Source organism: Neophocaena asiaeorientalis, unplaced genomic scaffold, assembly GCF_003031525.2.
Source record: "Neophocaena asiaeorientalis asiaeorientalis breed wild unplaced genomic scaffold, Neophocaena_asiaeorientalis_V1.1 scaffold36, whole genome shotgun sequence".
NCBI classification, from domain to species: Eukaryota; Metazoa; Chordata; class Mammalia; order Artiodactyla; family Phocoenidae; genus Neophocaena; species Neophocaena asiaeorientalis.
The window spans coordinates 9,118,110-9,142,750 of NW_020174149.1; positions in this window are offsets into that span (position 1 = coordinate 9,118,110).

Here is a 24,641-nt window from a genome sequence, read left to right on the forward strand (position 1 = left end):
AAGATGATTAAAGAGCTTGGGAAAAAAATGGATGCATAGAGTGAGTAGTCAAAAGTTTTAAACAAAAAGTTTGAAAATATAAACAACAAAGAGAGATGAAGAATAGAATAACTGAAATGGAAAACACACTATTATGAATTTATAACAGACTAAATGATACAGAGGAATAGATCAGTGAGCTGGAAGACAGAGTAGTGGAAATCACTGCTGCTGAACAGAAAAAAAGAGTGAAAAGAAATGAGGACAGTTTAAGAGACCTCTGGGACAACATCAAACACACTAATGAAATGGCCTTAGAACATGTTTGGAGACAAACTAGCTGAAAACATCCCTAACCTAGGAAAGGAAGTGGTTACCCAAGTTGAAGAAATGCAGTGTTTGAATCCAAAGAGCAACACATCAAGACACGTTGTAATTAAATGCCAAAAATTAAAGGTAAATTGTGTTGTGCTGCTATGAACATCGAGGTGCATGCACCATTTTTTTTTTTTTTTTTTTTTTTTTGTGGTACACGGGCCTCTCACTGTTGTGGCCTCTCCCATTGTGGAGCACAGGCTCCGGACGCGCAGCCTCAGCGGCCATGGCTCACACATGCAACCGCTCCACGGCATGTTGGATCTTCCTGGACCCAGGCACGAACCCATGTCCCCTGTATCAGTAGGCGGACTCTCAACAACTGCGCCACCAGGGAAGCCCTGCATGCACCTTTTAAAATTACAGTTTTTGTTTTTTCTAGACATATACCCAGGAGTGAAATTGCTGGATCATATGATAATTCTACTTCTAGTTTTTTGATGAACATCCATACTGTTTTCCATAGTGACTGCATCAATTTACATTGCGAGCAACAGTGTAAAAGGGTTTCCTTTTCTCCATATCCTCTCCAACATTTGTTACTTGTGGACTTTTTGATGATAGGCAATCTGATAGGCGCCAGGTGATATCTTATTGTTCTTTTGATTTACATTTCTCTAATAATGAGCAATGTTGAGCATCTTTTCATGTCCCTGTTGTATTGTTTGTGAGCTATATATATATTTGATTATTAACCTCTTGTTGGTCATATCATTTGCAAATATTTTGTCCCATTCTGTAGGTTGTCTTCTTGTTTTGTTGATGGTTTCCTTTGCTGAGCAAAAGTTTTCAAGTTTCACTAGCTCCATTTGTTTATTTTTGCCTTTATTTCTTTTGCTTTAGGAAACAGATTCAAAAAATATATTGCTGCACCTTATGTCAAAGAATGTTCTGCCTACTTCTCTTCCAGGAGTTTTATGGTTTCAGGTCTTATATTTAGGTCTTTAATCCATTTTCAGTTTATTTTTGTATACGGTGTTAGAAAATGTTATAATTTCATTGTTTTACTGTAGCCAGTTTTCCCTGTACCACTTATTGAAGAGACTGTCCATTGTATAATTTTGTCTCCTTTGTTGTATGTTAATTGACCATAGATACATACATGAGTTTATTTATGAGCTCTCTATTCTGTTCCATTGATCTATATATCTCTTTTTGTGCCATTACCATGCTGTTTTGATTACTGCAGATTTGTAGTATAGTCTGAAGGCTGAGATTGTGATAGCTCAAGCTTTGTTCCTGTTTATCAAGATTGCTTTGGCAATCTGGGGTCTTTTCAGTTCCATATGAATTTATAATTATTTATTCTAGTTCTATGAATAATGCCATGGGTATTTTGATAGGGATTGCATTAAATCTGTAGCTTGTTTGGGATATTATGGCCATTTTAACAATTTTAATTCTTCTAATCCAAGAGCACAAGATATCTTTCTATTCTTTGTATTATGTTCAATTTCCTTCATCAGTGTTTTATAATTTTCAGTGTATATGACTTTCAGCTCCTTGATTAAGATTATTCCCATGTATTTTACTGCTTTTATGCAATTTTAAGTGGGGTTGTTTTTTTTAAATTCTCTCTGTTATTTCATTATTAGTGTATAGAAACCCAACATATTTGTGTTTTAACCTTGTATCCTGCAAACTTCCTGCTTTCACTTCTTAGTTCTAATAGATTTTGGGTGGGGAATTTAGGGTTCTCTGTATCATGTCATCTGAAAATTATGACAGTTTTAGCTCTTCCCTCCCAATTTGCATGCCTTCAATTTTTTCTTGTCTGATTGTTGTGGTTAGCACTATATTAAGTAGCAAGGTCAAGAGTGAGCATTCTAGTTTTGTTCCTGAATTTAGTGGGAATACTCACCACTGAGTATTATATTAGCTGTGGGTTTGCTGTAAATGGCCTTTATTATGTTTAAATATGTTCCCTGTGTACCCACTTTGATGAGAGTTTTCATTGTGAATGGTTATTGAATTTTGTCAAATCTTTCTCTGCACCTACTGAGATGATCATTTTATCTTTATCTTTCCTTTTGTTAATGTGGTTTATCACATTAATTTATTCTACATGTTGAAACATTCCTGTGACCTTAGAATATATCCAACTTGATCATGGTGCATGATCCTTTTTATATATTGTTGTGTTCTGTTTGTTAATATTTTGCTGAGAATTTTTGCATATATATTCATCAAAGATGTTGGCCTGTAATTCTCTTTTTTGTAGTGTCTTTGTCTGATTTTGTTTCCAGGGTAATGGGTGTCTCATAGAATGAATTTGGGAGTGTTCTCTCATATTCAATTTTTGGAATGGTTTGAGAAGGATAGGTTTTAATCCTTCTTTATATGTTTAATAGAATTTCCATGTGAAACTATCTGATTTTGGACTTTTGTTGGCTTGGGTTTTTTAAATTACAAATTGTATTTCACTTCTAGTGATCTTATTGTTCAAACTGTCTGTTTCTTTTTGACTCAGTCTTGTCAGGCTGCATGTTTGTAGAAATTTGTCCATTTATTTTAGGTTGTCCAATTTGTTATTATATAACTGTTCATGGTATTTTCTTATGATATTTTTTGGATCTCTGTGTTACTGGTTGTTATTTTTCCTCTTTCATTTATTATTTTATTTCCGTCCTCTCACTTTTTTTCTTGGTGAGCCTGTCTAAAGGTTTAATTTTATCTTTTCAAAATCCAGCTCTTGGTTTCATTGATCTTTTCTGTTTTTTAATAACTATTTAAATTGTTTCCTCTCTGAAATTTAAAAAAAAATTTATTCCTTCTGCTGACCCTGGGCTTTGTTTGTTCTTCTTTTTCTAGTTTCTTTAGATGGAAGGTTAGGTTCTTTATTTGAGATTTTCTTGTTTGTTGAGGTAGGCTTGTATTGCTATAAACTTCCCTCTAAGAACTGCTTTTGCTGCATCCTATAGATTTTCAGTTTTGTGTTTCTATTTTCACTTCTCTCAAGGTATTTTTTTATTTCCCCTTTGATTTCTTCATTGACCTATTCATTTTTAGTAGTGTGTTTTTACTCTCCACGTGTTTGTTTTTTCCCCACTTTTCTTTCTGTAGTTGATTTCTAGTTTCACATTATTGTGGTCAGAAAAAATGCTTGATATAATTCCTATTCCCTAAATTTTTTGAGGTTAGATTTGTGACCTAACATGTGATCTATTCTGGAAATGTTAAATGTGCACTTGAATGGAATGGATATTCTTGTCTTTTTGGATGAAATGTTCTGTAGATACCTAATAAGTCCAACTTGTCTATTGTACCATTTAAGACCACTGTTGTCTTATTGATTTTTGTCTTAATAATCTGTCCATAGATGTAAGCATTGTGTTAAAGTTCCCTACTTTATTGTCAATTTCTCCCTTTATATTTGTTAATATTTGTTTTATACATATTATGTGCCCCTGTATTGAATATATATATATATATATATTAACAAGTATAATATCTTCTTCTTGTATTCACCCCTTTATCATATATTAGCCATTTTTGTCTTTTGTTATAGCCTTTAAGTATATTTTGTCGGATATAAGTATTGCTAACCCTGCTTTCTTGCTGTTTCTGTTTACATAATATATCTTTTTTCCATTTCCTCACTTTCTGTGTGCTTTTTTATCCCTGAATTGGGTTTCTTGTATGCACCATATTGAAGGGTCCTTTCTTTTTAAATCAAGTCAGGTAGTCTATATCTATATCTTTTTATCAGTGCATTTAGTCCATTGACATTTAAAATAATTATTGATAGGTATGTACTTATTGCCATTTTATTAATTGTTTTCCAGTTATTTTGTATTTTTCCCCATTCATTTCATATATATATATATATATATGCTTCTCCCATTGTGTCTTGATAATTTTCTTTAGTAGTGTGATTGGGTTCAATTCTTTTTGGTTTTTGTGCTTCTGTTTTTATTTGTGGCTATCATGGGATTTATATATGTTGACCCCTAATTATATCTACTTGATTTAAACTCAGTCATTTAAGTTCAAACACATTCTCAAAATCTAATTTTTAGTTCTTTCCGTCACATTTTTTGATGTCATATTGTACATCTTCATGCTTCCCCCTTTACTGTTTATTGTAGTTATAACTACATTTACATTTTTTTCTTTTAATCTATGTACTGGTTTAAAGTGATCTTGAATCCTTACTATATATTTGTCTTTCCTATTTTGATTTTCCCTTTTTTATAGATTCATACTTCTTTACCATTTAGAGAAGAGCCTTCAGCATTTCTTTTAGGGAAGGTTTAGTATTGATGTCTTTTTAGAATTTGTTTCTCTGAGAAGTTCTTTATTTCTCCTTCTATTCTAAATGATATTCTTGCAAGGTGTAGTATACTATACTGCAGATTTTTCCCTTGTAGTACTTTGAATATACCATGCCACTCCCTTCTGGCCTGCAATATTTCTTCACAGAAATTATCTGGTAGCCTATGGGAATTTTGCTGTTTATGACTCAGTTTCTCTTGCTGCCCTTAGAATTCTCTCTTTATCTTAGCTTTTGCCATTTTAATTTTAATATGTCTTGTTGTGGGTCTGTTTGTGTCCATCTTGTTTGGGGCCCTCTGTGCTTCCTTGGCCTGGATATCTTTTTCCTTCTTTAGGTTCAGGAAGTTTTCAGTAATAATTTCTTCAAGTACATGTCTGATACCCTTCTCTCTCTTCTCCTTCTGGAACCCCTATAATGTAAATGTTTGCAAATTTGATGTTTTCCTAGAGGTATTGTACATTGCACTTGCTTTTTTATTTTATTTGTCTTTCTTTCTGCTGTTCTGATTCAGTTATCTCAATTATTCTGCCTTCCAGACCATTTATGTAATTTTCTGTGCCATTTATTCTGCTATTCATTACTTCTAGAGTATACTTTTAGATTAGATATTGAATTTGATTGAGTCTTCTTTATATTTTCTAGTTCCTTGTTAACTTGATCTGTGTTTAGATCAATTATCTTCCCTAATTCAGTTAGCATTTTTATTACCAGAATTCCTTCTATCAGTTTCCTGTTAGTTTTCCATGAGCATTCTTCCTGTGTAGATGTATTTTTGATGTATTTGTGAGGGGAAGTGAGCTCCACATCCTCTTACTTCGTCATGGTGATCCACGAGTTTGTAATTTTTATAGTTTCAGTTGTTGTCTTTACTTTTCTGCTTAGAGGTGTCCCTTTAATATCTCTTGTTAAGCTGGTTTAGTGGTGTTGAACTCTTTTAGCTTGTGTGTGAAACTCTTTTTCTCTTCTTCAAATTTTAATTGTAGCCTTGTTTGTATAGTTCTCACTTGCAGATTTTCCCACCCTTTTATCGCTTTAAATACATCATGTCATTCCCTTTTGTTCTGCAGAGTTTCTAGGGAAAAGTCATCTGACTATCTTATGGGAGTCCTCTTGTATGTAACTTTTTCCTTTTCCATTAATGATTTTAAGATTCTCTCTTTATCTTTATTTTTTGCTGTTTTAATTACAATATGTCTTCACGTGGCTCTCTTTGGGTTGATCTTTTTTGGGACTCTGTGCTTATTGGACCTAGATATCTGTTTCCTTTCCCAGGTTAGATAAATTTTCAGCTATGGTCAGTTCAAATAAGTTTTCTGCCCCATCATCTCTCTCTTCCTCCTTCTGGGACAACTATAATGAAAATGTTAGTATATCTCACATTGTCCCAGATGCCTCTTAATCTGTCCTCATTTGTTAGTACTCTTTTTTTCTGTCCAACTTGGATGATTTCCACTACTCTGCCTTCCAGTTCACAGATCTGTTTCTCTGTATCACCCAATCTACTGGTGATTCTTTCTAGTTTATTTTTTAAATGTCACTTATCATGTTTTTCAGCTCTGTTTGGATCTTTCTTATAATTTCTAATTCTTTTCTAAAGTTTTCAGTGTGTTCATTTATTCTCCCAAGTTTGTTGAGCATCATTATAATCATTACCTTGAACTTTTTATCAGACAGATTTCTTTTTTTTTTTTAAACATCTTTATTGGGGTATAATTGCTTTACAATGGTGTTTTAGTTTCTGCTTTATAACAAAGTGAATCAGTTATACATATACATATGTTAGGACAGATTTCTTATCTCCACTTCACTTAGCTCTTCTTCTTGCATTTTATCTACTCCTTCTATGAAACATATTCCTTTATTAGTTCATTTTGTCCAATTTTCTTCATTTTTATTTATTAGGTAGATTGGTTATGTTTCCCTTTCTTAGAGAAATGGCCTTATATAGGAGACCTTTATAGGGCTTATCAGCACACTCCCTTCTGGTCACAAGAGGTAAATAATCTAGGGATGCCCTCAATGTGAATTGATCAGGCCCTTCTGTTGTGGTGGGGTTGACTACTATGTTGATAGTCACTGCTGTTCCCCAGCCTAGATGTCTGCCAAGACCTGACTTGTGCAGAGGCTATCAGCCACTGGTGGGTTGGGCTGTGTCCTGGTATGGCTGGCAGTGTAGCCTGGAGAGTCCTGGGGCTGGTGCCTCAGTGCTTGTTGGTGGGACCAGGTGATAGGACTGCTAGCCATGGGACCAGGGATAAATAGAGCAGCTCATTTCCAGTCCTGTGCGTCCTGTGGCTGATGCCAGCCTGCTGTTGGGCAGAGAATGTCCTGATATAGGTGACTACAGGTAATGGGGGTTCCCAGTGCTGGTACTAGCCTGCTAGTTGTTTGGGCTGGGGCATTGGTAACCCTGGGGCTGTTGCCATCCTGCCGGTATACAGGTCAGATACTGGTGCAACTGGAAGAAAGCCTGCAGTTTCCTGGCTATGCTCCCAATCTACTGGAGGGAGGTGCCCTGTCCTGGCGTGGCTGGCTGTGGGGCCCTGGATGGTGGGTGGTGCTTGGTTCCAGGGAAGCTTGCTGGAGGGCCTGGAGGGTCCTGGGGCAGGTTAAATCTTGCTGGTTGGTGGGGCTGGGTACCAAATTGCTGGATACTTGTCCTGGGGAGTGATGGGGCTGGTGTTAACCTTCTTGTGAGTTGGTAAGCCACTGGTCTTAATAGTGTAGCAGAAGGACTCCAAAATAGTACTTGATAGCACTAGTGCCCTTGTGGTAGTATAAGCTCCCAGAAAATGTTCCTGTCAGTGTCAGTGTCAAGGAGCTCCATTTCCCTCCTGCCTCTACAGAAGACTCTCCAAAAAAACTAGCTATCTATTTTACGTTTGGTAGTATATATGTGTCCATGCCACTCTCTAGCTTTGTCACAGCTTACCCTTCCCCCTTCCCATATCCTCAAGTCCATTCTTTAGTAGGTCTGTGTCTTTATTCACGTCTTACCCCTAGGTTCTTCATGACCTTTTTTTTCTTTCTTATATTCCATATATATGTGTTAGCATACGGTATTTGTTTTTCTCTTTCTGACTTACTTCATTCTGTAGACTTTTTTTCTAATTACTGTCTCTGCATTGGTTCTTGGAGCATGTGAGATTTTGCATGTACACTTTAAGTGTTGAGTCTGTTTCCTACAGCTCTCCTGCTCTCTTGTACACAAACCACACTGGGCTACAAAGCCAGAGATTCTCAGGGCTCATCTTTCCATGCAGTATCCTGGGCTGAGGAACTTTATATGGGGCTCTGGCACCTTTCTTCTCTTGGAGAAACTCTGCAGTTGTGATTATCCTCTTATTTATGGGTTACTTAGCAGGGGTTGTGGGTCTTGACTATCCATCATCCCTCTACCCTTTCTACCCTTCTTATAATTTTTCCTTCTTTATCTCTTCATTTGTGGAAAACATTTTCTGCTAGTCTTCAGGTCATTCTCACTGATAGTTGCTCTATAAATAGCTGCAATTTTGGTCTGCCTGTGGGAAGAGGTTAGCTCAGGGTCTTCCTATTCTGCCGTCTTATCCATTCCCTTTCAAATCCCTCTTTTGATTTTACATTTTTATAAAGTGTCACATGGGTTTCTCACTTTGAGACAAGAAAGCAACACAACAACGTATTTTTCTCTCTGTGTATAAACAGAATATCAGATGTGTAGTGAACAATTGCTAACAGACTTTGAAAGAAATGTTGTGATTGGTCAGTAATGATGATGCTCATCAGTGGTTTGTATAGTGACTTGTGGACTTAAGAACTAGAAGCAAAGTCTGTATTTAATGCAATTATCATAATGTTTCACAGTAATTAAAACAAAATACATTTACGAGGTTTTTAAGCTACATTTTGTAACTGAAATTCATACATATCAGTACTATGCAGAGTGAAGACTGCTTGTATTTGGAAGTAATTTCCTTAAAGGCATCACTGAAGCCTGAGGTTGGATAAGTTGTATAAGCAATGAGACTAGATGAGAGCCCTTGTGGAGGTTGGAGTTGTCATAGCTTGTTCAGAGGATTTTCTGCCAGAATCCCATCTTAATATTATGGATTTGTGAGACTCTAGAAGATAAATATTCTAATAAAGGAACCCCAAGTACTAAGAGAAGGTGCATTATATCACACTGAAGGAACACCTAAACCACTATTTAAGAATCAACATCGGGCTTCCCTGGTGGTGCAGTGGTTGAGAGTCCGCCTGCCAATGCAGGGGACATGGGTTTGTGCCCTGGTCCAGGAAGATCCCACATGCCGCGGAGTGGCTGGGCCCGTGAGCCATGGCCACTGAGCCTGTGTGTCCGGAGACTGTGCTCCGCAATGAGAGAGGCCACAGCAGTGAGAGGCCCGCGTACCACAATAAAATAAAATAAAATAAAATAATCAACATCATCTGAAGTATATTTCCATGCACAATACTTCCATTGAAGAAGAATTCCAAGAAAGTTTGCACTTGCTTGAGGACCTGGAAAGCAAGAGAATGTATAACAGCTGGTCCTCTAAAATGGACCATACTTTGCCTCTGAGGAATTGCTTTTTATGTAGACCATAATTAGCTCTAGATTAAAAATATCATACAGTTTATGTCCCCAAGGCAACAAGATTCTTTGAGCATCTCACCTGACTCACTGGGTAAAGCTTTCCTTGCCTGGGGTCCTAGCTTCTTATTTTGAACTGCTTTTCTCTACTCTGACCTTTATCTGTATTAATGTCTGAAGTATAAGTCTTGTTGGTAACGGTGAACTGTAACAATCTCTATCTGTCAAATATCAACCTTAGCTACAGCTACCATCCTGCCTATACTGAACCCATGAATGATTTACATTACATTCTCCACTATATATACTCTATATTTTCATATATATATAATTTCATATATGTATTTATTCTAATATATATGTATAATTTCATATGTGGATTCATTCATGTATTCAACCAATATTTCTGGAGACAGTAGTATATACTATGTGCCAAAAACAGTGCTAGCCAGAAAGGTTACAATAGTGAACTAATAAAGACTCAGTTATTGCCAACATGCAGTTTATACTTTAGTGGAAGAAATAAACATTAATTACATAACAGTAATTATGCATAATTTAAACTGCTATAACCGCTTTTAGGACAGGAAAATGATGCTAGAAAAGCATGAAACAAAGAAATCTGATTTAAGAGAGCCAGAGAATTCTTCGTGAAGGAGTAATTCTTAAGCTGAAGATAAATAGGAGTTAACTATTATAAGTATGTGGGAGGGGGTGCTGACTTATGGAGAGAGCAGCAAGAGCAGTAGGATATACAATATCTCTTGACTGGCAATAAGCTTGGTACACTGAGGAACAATAAGGGAACTTTAATATGAGATTAGGCTAAAGAGATTTGCAAGGACAGACTATTCAAAAGCTTGTATGACACATTAAAATTTGGATATCTGTTTTAAGGTCAATGAGGAGCCATTGACACTAGGTGGGGAAGGTAGGGTGACATAAACGTATTTGTATTTTGAAAAAGTCACAATGTATGGAGTGTGGAGAACAGCTTTCAAAGGAGCAAGAATAAGTATGGGGAGACAAACTGTGAGGCTACTGCTTAAACCTTGGCAAACATGATGGGGTATTGGACTATAGTGGTGATAGAGATGTTGGAGAAAAATTAATTTATTTGAGATTTATTTTAGAGATAACATCTAAAAAATTTGTAATATATTGATCATGGGGATAATAAAAGAAAAATATCAAGGAAGACTCCTAGATTTTTTAAATTATAAATCTGATGGATGGAGACAACAAATGATAATAAATTAGGAGCACTAGGAAATAACTAGACTTTGGAGAAAAGATCACAAATTTTGTATTAGATATACTGCATTTCAGATATTCAGGTGCAGAGTTTCAGTGGGCTATTAAAAATATGGGTCTACAGCCCAGAGAAGAACATTAGGACAGAGATATTTGCACGTGAATGATCAAGGTCAGGGCAAAATTACAAATGAAAATCAAATACCATATGTCAACTTAAGTTATAAGTTAAATTTTGTTAAATAAAATGTATTTATCCTCCTAATTTGACAAATATCCCTTCATAACAACTAAATTTAAATTACAGAAAAAAGCAACAGTTTTATGATGGTAGCAAAATATCACAGACAACAGCATTTTCTTATTGTGTACATTTGAATATTCTGCTGGTGAGTTTATGATGTTTGAATGAGTAATAAAGTAAAGGTATATATTATTCATAATTTATATCCATTCCATAAAATAATTTTTCTTGCCGTAACTTAGGCAACTAATCAATTTATTATTAACATGTTCACATAATTTTCTTTAATTGACAGTAATGGGAAGATCAAAATAAAAGGTAACCATAGTCAGAAAGTAAAGTGTTTAATGTGGTATCATGAAAATACATCCTAAACTAAAAGTAAAATTCCTAATACTCTTTACAATTCTAGTGTGTAATATCCATATAGTTACCAATGTAAAGAATCCATTCAACTACTGTTCAGGCATGTTAGAGCTAGACCACTGCTACACATACAATTTAAGATTAAAGTGAATTGTTTAATACTGTAAAATGTTTCTCTCAAAGTGCAACTACTAAGAGTAAATTGCTAACTATTAAGTACATCCAGAACTATGAATTGGACAAAGACAACGCTCAGGACTACCAGGAAGTGATACTTTGTTATACAGGGGTCTGTTAACATTTATGCTATATAAGAAGGAGGATTTGAGAAGTTTATTAATTTTTATTTTCTTTCACCTAAAAGATTCACCTCCCAAAGTTTCTCTGCATGCTTAAATAGTGTCTATCCCTGAAAGCAGGAGCAGGAACACCCACAAATATTCATGTCCTTCAGATTTTGTTTTAAGGTTAAAGGAATAAAAAATAAGGAAAACATCTTTCTGGAGCTTAAATGGTGTTACTTATGAGCGAATGCTTGATGTTATAGGTTCAGCTGTGTGTTGGATCATGAATGATAAAGACACCCATGGTTAGTTAACATTTTTGTGTGCATTTATGATATGCAAGACCCTCTAATGTGAAGAGCACCTCTTGTCCAGTACTTATGGTGGTATTGCAGATGTCAATTTAAGCCTTTACATTTAGTGGAAAGAGTTGAAGTGGTAGTATAATAATGGTAAAAGCTAGATTAGTTAAGAACTGAGTGGAATATGAGGAAACTGAAACTACAAATATGTACCTATTTTGTCAAAATTTGTGCAAGGAAGGAGAAACTTAAGACAATAGCTGGATATGGATGCATTTATTGAGAAAGGTATAACCATACATAGCCAAAATACAGAAAAATCCTATCACCATAAGGATCCCTTCTACTACCCTTTCATAACCCACACCCACCTTGTTGTGTTTTTAATTTGCATCTCCCTAATCTCTAATGATTTTGAATATCTTCTCATGTGATTACTTGCCATCTCTATATCCTCTTTGGTAAAATATCTGTTCATATTTTTTGTATATTTTCCAATTGGACTTTTCTTTTTGTTGCGGACTACATTCAACTTCTTACTGGGCCCTTCTGACACCAGGGATAGAGGGAAAGTGTGGTGCTGACCAGCCCCAATTTAAACCACTTTATTCAGTCTTATTCATGTCCAGTGGGAGTGGAGGGTCAGATCCACAGAATGATGTCAAGGCTTTATTTTTTGTTTATATACCTATTTCTATAAAGAGTTTTGAGCACGTGAAAATGTTTATGAGAAAGATGAAGTCAAGAGAGAAAAGCAGAATATACAAGATCAAGAATAGGAAATCTTTTTTTTAAATACTTTTTAACATAGCATTTGTTAAGCCAGTGTGCATCGTGAACCCTGCAGTGAAAGTGGTTAAGATATATCTTTAGTATAATGTTATTGAGAATGTGGAAGAACTAGAATTTAGAACATAGAGGAATGGACCTGACATAAGAGCTGTTTCAACTCACATAATGTAATATATGTAAAAAAAAAAAAAAAAAAGCATGGGTGCAGCTGCAAGAATGTTGAAACATTTGGTAGCAGGAGGTTAAAGAAAAGTTTCTTTTTTTATCTTCTTAACAAATGTTTATGTGTACAGTACATAAATGTTAAGTGTATAAAAGAAAAGTTTCTGTCTGATGACTACCTCATTGAAGTAAAAGTGAAGGCTATCTTCTCAATATCCACAAATGAGGAGCCAGCAGTGGAGACAGAAGCCATAAGAGGAAGGAGATGCTTCTGAACAGTGCTAATTCAAGGAGAAGATAGTTTCCAATAGAATGTGAGCAACTGTGCCAGATATTATAAACATATCAAGAAGAAAAAAACACTGAGAATTGGAGTTAGCAAACAGGAGGGGGTCATGGGAGACAAATTTGGACAGAGCTGTATATTTATGATATCTGTGGGAGATAATACTAAAAAGGTAAGACTAGCAGTTGTTTCAGTTTCAAATTTTGTTTATTTTGATTTTATCCCCTAAATAGTGGGGATTACTTGAATCACTGTTGAAATGTTCAAAATGGATTAGATCAAGGGAAGACAGAATGAAGAAAGGCTAATTGACAGTTTGTTATAGTAATCTGAGTAAAAGTTGAAGAGGGCCTGAATTTCTTTTTCTACTGCAGGAGCAGTAAAAACAGAGAAGAAAAGACAGACATGGCAGAAGCTACCAAAGACACATCATGAGGACTTGATGACTAATTGTTAATTTCCCAGAAATGCATCTTTCTTCAGACCATAAGGACTGGGATAAAGGATAAAAATTAGTTCATGTTAATAATAATAAATTATATTTCCATGTGTTTCACCATTTCTAATACTGCATGACTTCTAAACCTTTTTAAAGCAACCCTCCCCAGTGCAAACAAGCACCCAGTACTTTTGGGGTCCTCAGTGTGTTTTTCTAGTATGTTTATAGGAATGTTCTGTAATGTTCTCAAACAGATCTTCTCTGGAGGCCTTTGCTAATGACTAAATATTACACTGCTTGTGAAATTGTGTCAAGGAGTCTTTCCCCTACACATAGTGTCCACGGCCATGAAGGCTTCTGCTGAACATTTTCTGGTTTAAGCTACTTTTACTCCTAGAGGTGTAGATTTTGCTGAGGCAGTTACACTTTCTATATGACGTAACAATGCTCTGTTCTCTGGAGCTCTTAGTGCATTTAAGTAATATATTGTACTGTAGTGTTTTATGTCTGAATGTTTTAGAGGGTTTGGCATAGTAACACTTCCTTTAAAATTTATAGTCTCCCTTCCTAGGCCTTAAGAACGAGAACAAATATGAGTGATACCCCATGTTGCATTATTGCTACTAAGATTAACACAGGGGTCTGCCTATAGTAGATTCTTAATGAACATTTTATTTTTTTGCATAACAGTAAATTTGACATGACCACCACTTTGAGAGACAAGGATGGTATAGTTTGAACACATTTCTTCAAAGAGTAGGATATGGAGAAATGCTGGATTAGGAAGTTGTCTGAAGTCTCTCCTTGATTCCTGTATGAATTAGTTTACTTAGTCTGCAGATACAAGCTTTCTTTTTATTTCTTTCCATTCCAGTATTATCACAATTAGAATATATTCACAAGTCTTGAACCTGTGATTATTTATTCCTGTATATATAGGAGCTTTTGTAATGTAAATTTCCTCAGTATATGGGCAATTCTAAGGTTAATATTGCCTGAACAATACTATAGAATTTTGTTTAGTGGTTTAATTGTTTTTGTTTTTTTTTGTTTGTTTTTATATATTTTGTGGTATGCAGGCCTCTCACTGTTGTGGCCTCTCCTGTTGCAGAGAACAGGCTCCAGATGCGCAGGCTCAGTGGCCATGGCTCACGGGCCTAGCCACTCTGCGGAATGTGGGATCTTCCCGGACCGGGGCACGAACCCATGTCCCCTGCATCGGCAGGTGGACTCTCAACCACTGCACCACCAGGGAAGCCCGGTATTAATTGTTAATTTGAATAACTCCCTACTGAGACAGGAGCATTTCATTTATCTCCTGGAAATTAATAAGCATTATTCATTTCCTGCATGGTCCTCTTCATAACAGGTAAGGCTTTAATAGAGAAAAGGCCCCAAGAGGCAGTTTTTGATGATTTCATATGTGTCAGTATTTTCAACATTTGAGCATGTTCCTTTTTCTCCTCTCTAAGACTGTGAATTGCTTATCAAATATTTTCCTTCCATCCTGAAACCTTCTTCAGCTGTACCAGTTTACATGTTTCTCTAGTTTTCCCCTAAGTGCTGACACTTTCATGCTCTCATGTAGGATACCAGAGCCAAACTGAAGAAGATAAAACAGGCATGAGAGTGCTATGAAAATAGAAATATGAGATGTTTTATGTGAATTCCCAGAAAGCATGAAACCTAGCTACTGTTATTGCATCTAAGGAATGGTGATGCTTTCAGTTAACACCACATTTAAGATCTATGCTTTCTCTCCTGCTTCCCAGTTATGATTTATTAGTAAGGTTAAGAGAAAATCAGCAAATTTAGTGTTTCTTTCTTTGTGTGTGTGTGTGTGTGTGTGTGTGTGTGTGTGTCTGTGTGTGTGTGGTACGCGGGCCTCTCACTGTTGTGGCCTCTCCCGTTGCGGAGCACAGGCTCCGGACAGGCAGGCACAGCGGCCATGGCTCACGGGCCTAGCCACTCCGTGGCATGTGGGATCTTCCCAGACCGGGGCACGAACCCGTGTCCCCTGCATCGGCAGGCAGACTCTCAACCACTGCGCCACCAGGGAAGCCCTAGTGTTTCTTTCCTACCATTTTATCTCACTTTCTTTCCTGTCTGGATGGGGTTAAACTTGTAGTAAATATATCAAGGGATTTAGAAAGTCAGCCTAAAATCTAAAGAATTAATTTGGAACTGTATAACATTGGGATGTATTCTTTTTGTGTGTGTTTATTCATCTATAGTGATAATAATGCCAATCCTGCATACTTCACAGAATTATGGCTTTTAAATGAAAGAAAAGGTATGAAAGGGATTAATAAATTAAGTGCTACACAAATCTGAGGGATCAGTATTCTTATATTGATATAAAGAGGCAGACTGCCTGTTCTGATTCCACAAAAAAGGCCATCAGGGTGATGAAGAAAACAAGGCTTATATTTGACTGCTTTCCACTTCCTATTTTTGTGCCTCTCTGTGCTTTTTTTCTGCCTCCACCTCAAGCACAATTACAAAGCTATCCTATGTCTTTAGGACCATATTCTTAGCTCCAGAAAAAATATATTTGATTATCTCAGTCTAGCAGAGTGATTAAAAAGGTGAGGCTGTGGTGATAGACATTTTATATTTGAATCTTTGCTCTGTCATTTACTAGCTAGTTGTAGACAAGTTACTTAAACTTTCTGTGACTCATTTTCTTCTTCTATAAAATGGTAATAATAATATTACCCAAAATTGGACTTTTGGGAGAGTTAATATATATAAAGCACTTTGAAGAGTGTGTTACACATAATAAAGTGCTTAATAGTTGTTAGTTATTATCATTCCATACTAGTTGATACAATTATACATGTGTTCACACAAGTATCGTTTATTAATTTATCATTTTATTGAAGTATAGTTAATTTACAATGTGTTACTTTCTGCTGTAGAGCACAGTTATATTGTACTTTAATACAGAACACTGCAAGATTGTCTGACTTAGAACAATGTCTATCACATAGTACACACTCAATGAAAAAGCAGTTAAATGAAAGAATTGAAAAGTGTTTAAAATCTACAAGAATACATTTATAATGGTAGATTTCTGGGCACCATGACTATATAGAAGAGAAAATGTTTTTGTTAAGGCCATATTGATGAGCCTCACATCTCGTCATGTAGGCAGATTTCTAACTAAACTATAATATCAGTCTTTTAATCTCCCAATAATCAAGGATGAAATAGTAAAGTAGTCCTGAGAACTCTCCATTTCTGTGCTCACATACTAATCTGTCGGAAAATTTAGAAATTTAGGAGGCTCAGGAATGTTTGCTTGTTTTTCTTTCTTTTTTTTTTATTTTGGCCATGCTGTGTAGCATGCCAGATCTTAGTTCCCCAACCAGGGATTGAACCCTTGCCCCCTGCATTGGGAGCATGGGGTCTTAACCACTGGACCACCAGGGAAATCCCTGATTGTTTTTCTTTTCAAGTTCCTTGCAAATAAGTTTATAAAGGCTCTAGAACATGCAATAATTAGAATGGTATTTCTCAAAGAGTAATCCATTGACTGCCTGTATCAGAATTACCTTGGGTACATATTAAAAATTCATATCTGCAGAGATTTAACTTTTGGCCACATGCAACAACAATGGATGAACCTGGAGGACATTATGCTATGTGAAATAAGTCAGGCACAGAAAAACAAATACTGAAAGCTCTCACTTGTATGTGGAATCTAAGAGTCAAATTCGTAGAAGTAGAGATTAGAATTGTAGTAATCATGGGATAGAATGGTGGGGGAAATTGGAAGATATTGGTCAAAGAGTACAAAGTTGCAGTTATATAGGATAAATAGGTCTAGAGATCTAATATTCAACATGATGTCTATAGTTAATAACACTGTATAGAATACTGGAATTGTGCTAATAGAATAGATTACAGGTGCTCACATCACACACAAAAAACTGGCAGCTGTATGAAGAGATGGTATGCTACTGTTAACTACATTGCCTAAAATAATCATATATATATATATATATATATATATGTTGTACACCTTAAATATGTATCTTTTTATTAATTTTTTTGTAAATTGGCTAGAATTGGGCCCAGGAATCTGCATCAAAAAATAGTTTGGGAACTACTGAAAGAGAGACTAATTTTTTCACCAGGTAGGATTTTCTGGAACTAATAAATATTTTCTGTTGATAACTTCACATATTCAGCTTAAAAAGTACATTACTGTGTTGTCCCATTGCCTTTACAAAAGCATTTTGTAACTATTGAACAAATCACAGGTTATATTTGATTTATACAGAGGATTGCTTTCAAATTGCTTAATAAGTTATAGTTCCAGGTCACCCCAACTTAATTACATTTGAAAATTTAAAATAGAAACTTGCATCATATAAACTCAAGTTTTAAATACTCCAGAATATTTGATGCAGGTGATTAGCAACCACATTTTGAGGAAAAACTGCACTGAAAGGTGGAATATGTTGGTCTTCATTAACATTTACTTCCATATTCCTTTTCCTACATGGCAATGCAAGAAACACTGTAAAACACTGTAAAAATGCAGTCAGAGGTTTTTTTTTTTTTAATTTCTATGAACATGGTCTTACTCTTCATAGGCTCCCAGGTTTTCCACATACAGAATTATGGGGGCCTCTATGAAAATGGTCTCTCTGCTGAATTATCCAACATGCCCATGCCTCCAATAATACCATTCTGAAAGCCAGTGGCTCAAGCCACGAAAGAATCCTTCCCGCTGATCTTTGGCACAATCAGCCCAGATCAAAGGAACAGAAGAACCTAAGTTATTTGAGCACATGATGATTTTAGGGGATGATTCATGTTGTTGATATAAAACAACAGTAAAATAAATGCCATGCACTATCTGTGGCAAAGGAGGGAGCATACAGGATTAAATAGGATGCATTTAAATACAGAGTAACAAAATATTAGGAAAAAATCCAACCCCTAACTGAACAACTTATTTCTTAGAGCCTCAGATTTAATTTAATTTATTTTTTCTTTTCTTCATGTGCTTATATTTAGAAAAATCTTTGGATGGTATTGGCTCACTGAGACTGTAAACAAATAATTAGATCAGATTTCAAATCCCTTCTAGAATCCATTCATTTAAACACACACAGAAATACACTAAGGAACAATTTTGTTTTGTGTTTTTCTGTTAGAAGATGAGAAACACTCAACAGTTGAAAACTGAATTGGGAAAACTGAATTGCCTAATCTGTCCCAAATATTCCTTTGAAGAGGCACAAACATGAATTGTTTTCATTGAGAATTTAAAATTTGAGAATATAATGGAGGTTACTGTTGTAAGTATAAAGTATCAGGAAATAATTTGTGCTGTCCTAGTAATGTTTGTTCAAACAGGGTATCTGTCCTGTTTCAAAGAGATTTGAAACAATTTGAAGTATGATAGATAGGGCAGAGGATACTGAGAAGGTCTCTATTTCCTGCCCAAGCCTGAAGTCTCCTTTGGTCAATCAGTGCATTCTCTTCAGTGGATATGGGTGCACAATGAACTGTATAGCCTGTCATTAACACATATGACCATATTTGGGGTTCAAAGTATGGTTTCCCCTTGTTTGCGCATATTTTTCCCCCTGGGTGGTTTTGGCACTGTACTTTATATGAAATGTAGAGTTAAAGAATTCTAGCTGGGTCAGGACATAATAACTTGTATCTACTAAAATTGCATAAATAAATTATTTACTCTCAGAACATAGGCCCAGATTCTCAAAGGGTAAAATGATAACATCTCATAACTGTACAGTAATTTATAATTTTTTAAGTAATTTAATATGCACTATCTTTCTTGATTCTTGCAACAATTGTAGAGTAGACAAGGTAGATATTAGTATTCCATTTTACAGATTAAGATACCAAGTCTCATCAGTTTTATGACATGCCTCAATTCATATAATGAATGATAATTACTACAGCTGAAAATAAAATTCAGGTTTTCTAGTGCCTACTTCACTGTTGCTTCCATGTCTATAGTTCATGTTATGCCAAAGAAAAAATAATTATTGTCCCCATTCCCATATGCAATTATGTTAAAAAATAGAGAAATCATTGTTTAACTTTGCATCCTCTCTAAAATTGCTCTTTGGAAATCTGTAGTCTTGAAGTCAAATGAAAGATTCTTTTCACCCAAAGTTTATTATGTTTGTTCTTCTAACCAGTAAAGAGACAATAATGAATGAAGGTATAGAAGTTAATATTATTAAAGTGAATGTGTGAATCCCCATAACTTGCTCTCAGATTTCAGAGGACAGTGTATTTACTCCTTTTGGCTTTGTAGAGAAGTTTACAGATTCCTTGAACGTGGAAGATGAAGAATCTATATTCTTGGTAGTCCCTATTTTTTCATATACCAAAGGTGTTAAATCACATTCTAAAGTTGACTATTGTTGAAAATTTTATTAACAGTTACTGGGCTTAATTCACTGGGCACATACCAGAGTCAAGTCTAGGACAAAAACAAAAACAAAAACAAAACAAATAGCATACAGCAGTTTAGTTAGCTTGATTTTAAAATTTTGTCTGGGACATAAGAGAACAGACTGATGGTTGCCAAGGTAGAGGGAGTTTGAGGAGGGATGTAGTGGGAGGTTGGGATTAGCAGATGTAAGCTTTTATATACAGAATAGATAAACAACAAGGCCTTACTGTATAGCACAGAGAACTATATTCAATATCCTATGATAAATCATAATGGAAAAGAATATATAAAAAAGGAATGTATATATATGTATACCTGAATGACTTTGTTGTACAGCAGAAATTAACACAACGTAAATCAGCTATACTTCAATTAAAAAAATATTGATTAAAATTTTGTCTAGGAAAATTGAACCTAGTCTCAAATTCAGGGAGTAGTTGTTCTTATCCAAAACATTATTTTGTGTCCTAGACTTTGCGACAGACAACCACATGATCTCCCCAAAATAAATATTTGTGTTGATTCTGTCCTACGATTTTGTTAGTGATATATTAACCAATAAATAAATGAGAGAGTAAATTGCAGTACAAGTCTTTTGTAATTCAATTATTGGGGAGAATCCAGTTCAATTCTACAAAGTAAGAAAGGTTAAATATTTTTATTAAAGTCACTTAAATTTTATACTATTTCTATGTCTCTTCCGTGAAAGCTGAATTATATATATATTTTTTAAATTAGGGACTTCTCTGGTGGCGCAGTGGTTAAAAATCCACCTGCCAATGTAGGGGACACAGGTTCAATCCCTGGTCAGGGAAGATCCCACGTGTGGCAGAACAACTGAACCCGTGTGCCACAACTACTGAACCCCACGCACCTAGTGCCTGTGCTCCGCAACAAGAGACGTCACTGTGATGAGAAGCCCGTGCACCACAACAAAGAGTAGCCCCCCTTGACACAACTAGAGAAAGCCCATGTGCAGCAACAGAGACCCAACGCAGTCAAAAATAAATAAAATTTTCTTAAAGTTTAAAAAATTACTTTGTGAAAAAATTTCTTCAGAGGAAAATAAACCACTTACCTTGTATCACTTTAACATTCATTTCAGAAAATATGCCACCTCATAGCTTGACCAGGTTTTTTTGTTATTACTTATTGTTGGTAGTACTTATGGATGGTATTGGAGAATACCCTCTAAAGGAGTCTATGCAATATCACCTCAAGACATTGCAGGAAGCATGGTCAAAAATACTGATAATAAAAGTGACCACTGCAAAAGGTTGGAATTGAAAGAAACACCCATTATTTGACCTAATTATGGATTAGCAAACCATTTTAAAAATCTTAGAAGTTTGCCTTGTCAGTTTTGCTTAACTGCAATTTCTTTTATTTGAGGTACAACGTACTTAAAACCAGCACTTAAAAAGATGTAAAACAGGCAAAGAAGCATAACATTTAACATTTATTCATTTAAAATATATATCCCTATGTATGGAGAGCCTGGACAGTGTCAAATTAAACAAGCAATTAGTTTCTTTCTAACAGTGAGCAGTTCAAATTGTAACATCATGCCAGCCATGATTAAGAATGATACAGCACATCATCATAGTCAACACTATTCAGCCAGTGTAAACCTTAGTTAGAAATGTACTTGTCAGAGAAAAATGTGCCTTTGATTTCTACTATACTTTCCCAGTAATTGCTGTCATCAGTGGCAGGTTATTATTACAGCTGAATAGAGTTTCAGTAATTACTTTTGCACAGATTCTAACAGCTTTTAGATTGAAGGATATTCTGACAGCTTGAATACTCTTGACAACAATTACCTTTTTCCTGGTTAACACTGATTCAGGAAAATTAAAAGTTAAATCTGTTCAGAGGAAACACTTATGTATGTCACTAGCAAGTAGGTTGATACAAAAAATGTGTAAGTTGCATAATGAGTTAGATTTTTTTTAAGTTATTTTTCTCTTATGTATTTTTAAAAATCAGCATTAAGGGAAATACAGACCATACTGGTTAGATTAATAGTAAATGATGTGAAATGACTGAAAGCAGTCCTCAATCCAATTACTAACAGAAATTACTGTACTGGTATGATGAGAAAAAATTGTGCATGAGAAAGGCATGAACATGATTATTTACATATGCATGCCTGTATCTACCTATGCATATGGCTGTAAATGCCTTGAGTAATTGGAGGCCAAAGTACATGCACATACCTATACCTTTTAGAGAGTGAAAATATGTTTCTAACAGATTTTCATTCTATAATATTAAAACTGGCTTCTTATGCAAAGTGAAAAAAAATAATTGATACAACTAATCAGAACATTTAGGACCAAACCATTTTGGTATGAGTTTTTAAAAAATCCAGATAGTTGAGACCATTTGTGGGATGTAAGGTATCCATATAATCACTTGAATGTTTCATTCAGTTTTGTGTCACACACTTAAAAATGGCCAAAGTTTAGAATCATATGTGAAATCTTCTTTACATATTAACTAGTACAATTAGTCATCATTTGGAGAAGTTATTTGTAAATGAGGCAAGAAACAGCATTTTAAAAAGAATCTACACAAAGCCTTCTAATTAAATCTAATTTAAAATACTGGTGTCAGGTACCAGAATGAAGTATAATATATAGAAAGTATCAATAACCAAAATTATCTTTCTAAAATATGTAACATAACTGCTCTCAAAGAATAAAAGCCTGCTATAGCAAAATGTGAGGGAAAAAAAGAGGAGTAAAAGAACAAATAGGAAAACAATTAGGTTATTCTTCATGTTGTAAAAATACTTTCAATATATTTTTGGAAAATCAATGTTTTTAGTTTTCCAAATGAAACAATAGTATGGGAAAAACTAAAATTAAATTTCATCAGATTCCGTAGGCTAAAATGTTACATTTAACCCTTTAAGGGTAATATATATGTGGGATCATATTATTCTCCATGTGATATTGATTAGTTTTTTTATAAATAGAATGAAGAAATTACTCAACCTGTATTGAAAAATTCAACTGAAATTCTGTTGAGTATTTTCTAAACTCATAAGTGAGATTTTCAAATAGAATAACCATATCAACACAATTTATCAGAAATGTATCTAAAAACATGTGCTAGCTTACTCTCACTGCCGTTCTTTAGGAAAATTTATCTGGGAATGAAGTTCATCAGTACAGTGGTATAAAATTCAAGCAAATACACTCTACTTAAGTGATTTATGATTAATTATTTAAGAGTTTATTCTACATCAAGGTTTGTGGGCAGAATAATTTTGGATCTGTGCTAACATGGGAAGTGCACTGGAGTGATGAGTACTTTGTCATAAGCCAGCTGATATATATATCTGAGCTGAGGATTTTCCAAAGCCTAGAGGTAGGCAAACAATCATTAGACAGTTGATAACAAGCACGTGTTTGGTAAAATATAGTCTATTCTAAAAACAAAGCAACTGGGCTTCCCTGGTGACACAGTGGCTGAGAGTCCGCCTGCCGATGCAGGGGACACATCAGGGTTGGGACAGGGATAGGATGCTGGGAGAAAAACGGCCACTGATTAGATATATACACAGGTGCCATAAAGGGTAGGGGATAATAATGTATACTAAAAGGGATAGTCGTGTTAAACAGAAATTACTTACAGTAATAAAAGCGTTCAGAGTATCCTGGGAAGAGATTGGCAGCTCCATATGGTGAGATAGGATAGAACATTATCCAAGAATGGGTGGCTGGACAGAATTTTCAGCTTCTCACAAAAACCTTTTTGAGCTAGCTGGATGAGGAGTACCTATTAAGGTACAGTAGCAAGGTTTTTGCTAAGTCAGAGACAAAGTGACAATAAATATTTGTTTTTCTCAGATGTCAACATGTGCCTCCCATCCTTACTCTATCTCTAGGCCATGGGAATACATGAATACCAGGAGAGATCTGAGGGTAGTGCAGGGTTGAATGCATTCTTTCTAGGTCTTGAGAAAAGTTTATTTTATGATACACAGTTCTTATCAATACCCCCAAATAATCTATTTAGCTATTTACTGTAATATTAGGATAATTTTTTCAAAATATTATCAGTGTGGAATTTATTAATTTGATATAGAATTTTTTCATACAGGTATCAAGTAATTAGACATTCTATTAGATATTATTATCTTTGGCTGCCAATATGTGACTGCAAACAGCTGGATAAAATGTGAACATCATGGTCAGGCTTCCAGATATTTATGACTGTTTGGCATTGGGTAGCCTTACATCTGAGCATGTGATTGAAACTTTTTTATTTTATCTGGATGTTTACATGATATATACTCAGCCTATGACTGCAATTAACTATCTAAGGTTTGTTTGTAAATAAGCTTAGAAGAAATGACCACTTTTCTGTATGAATGTCCAGTTCTTACCTTAAATTTTTTTTAAACTAGATATTAGTTTTAGTGTTAGCCAACATACATTAGATTTATCTTTGAAATACAAACACAATAGGCCATGTAAATAAACATCGTACACTATTAAATATCTAGCTATTAAAATTACAAAGACACAGAGAATTAAACATTAATGAAGGCAAAAATAAGTTCAGAGTATAAGCCAAAAGATGTGCCTTCTTTGGTTGGGTTCACATCCAAATTTTTATTTAGTTGATAACCTCCATTACACACTAAGTTAATTTTACAGAAAATAAAAATGAAAATATTTGGAAATTGATCTGAAAGTTCAGAAAATATTAATTAAAACAGAATAAGCAAGGGAAAATATGAAAATATTTAATATTAAAAATGCAAATTTCCCTAATTAATACAATTAATTTGTATTCAAGACTCATGAATTTTTCCATATTTATCAGTTTCACTTTTGTACCATAT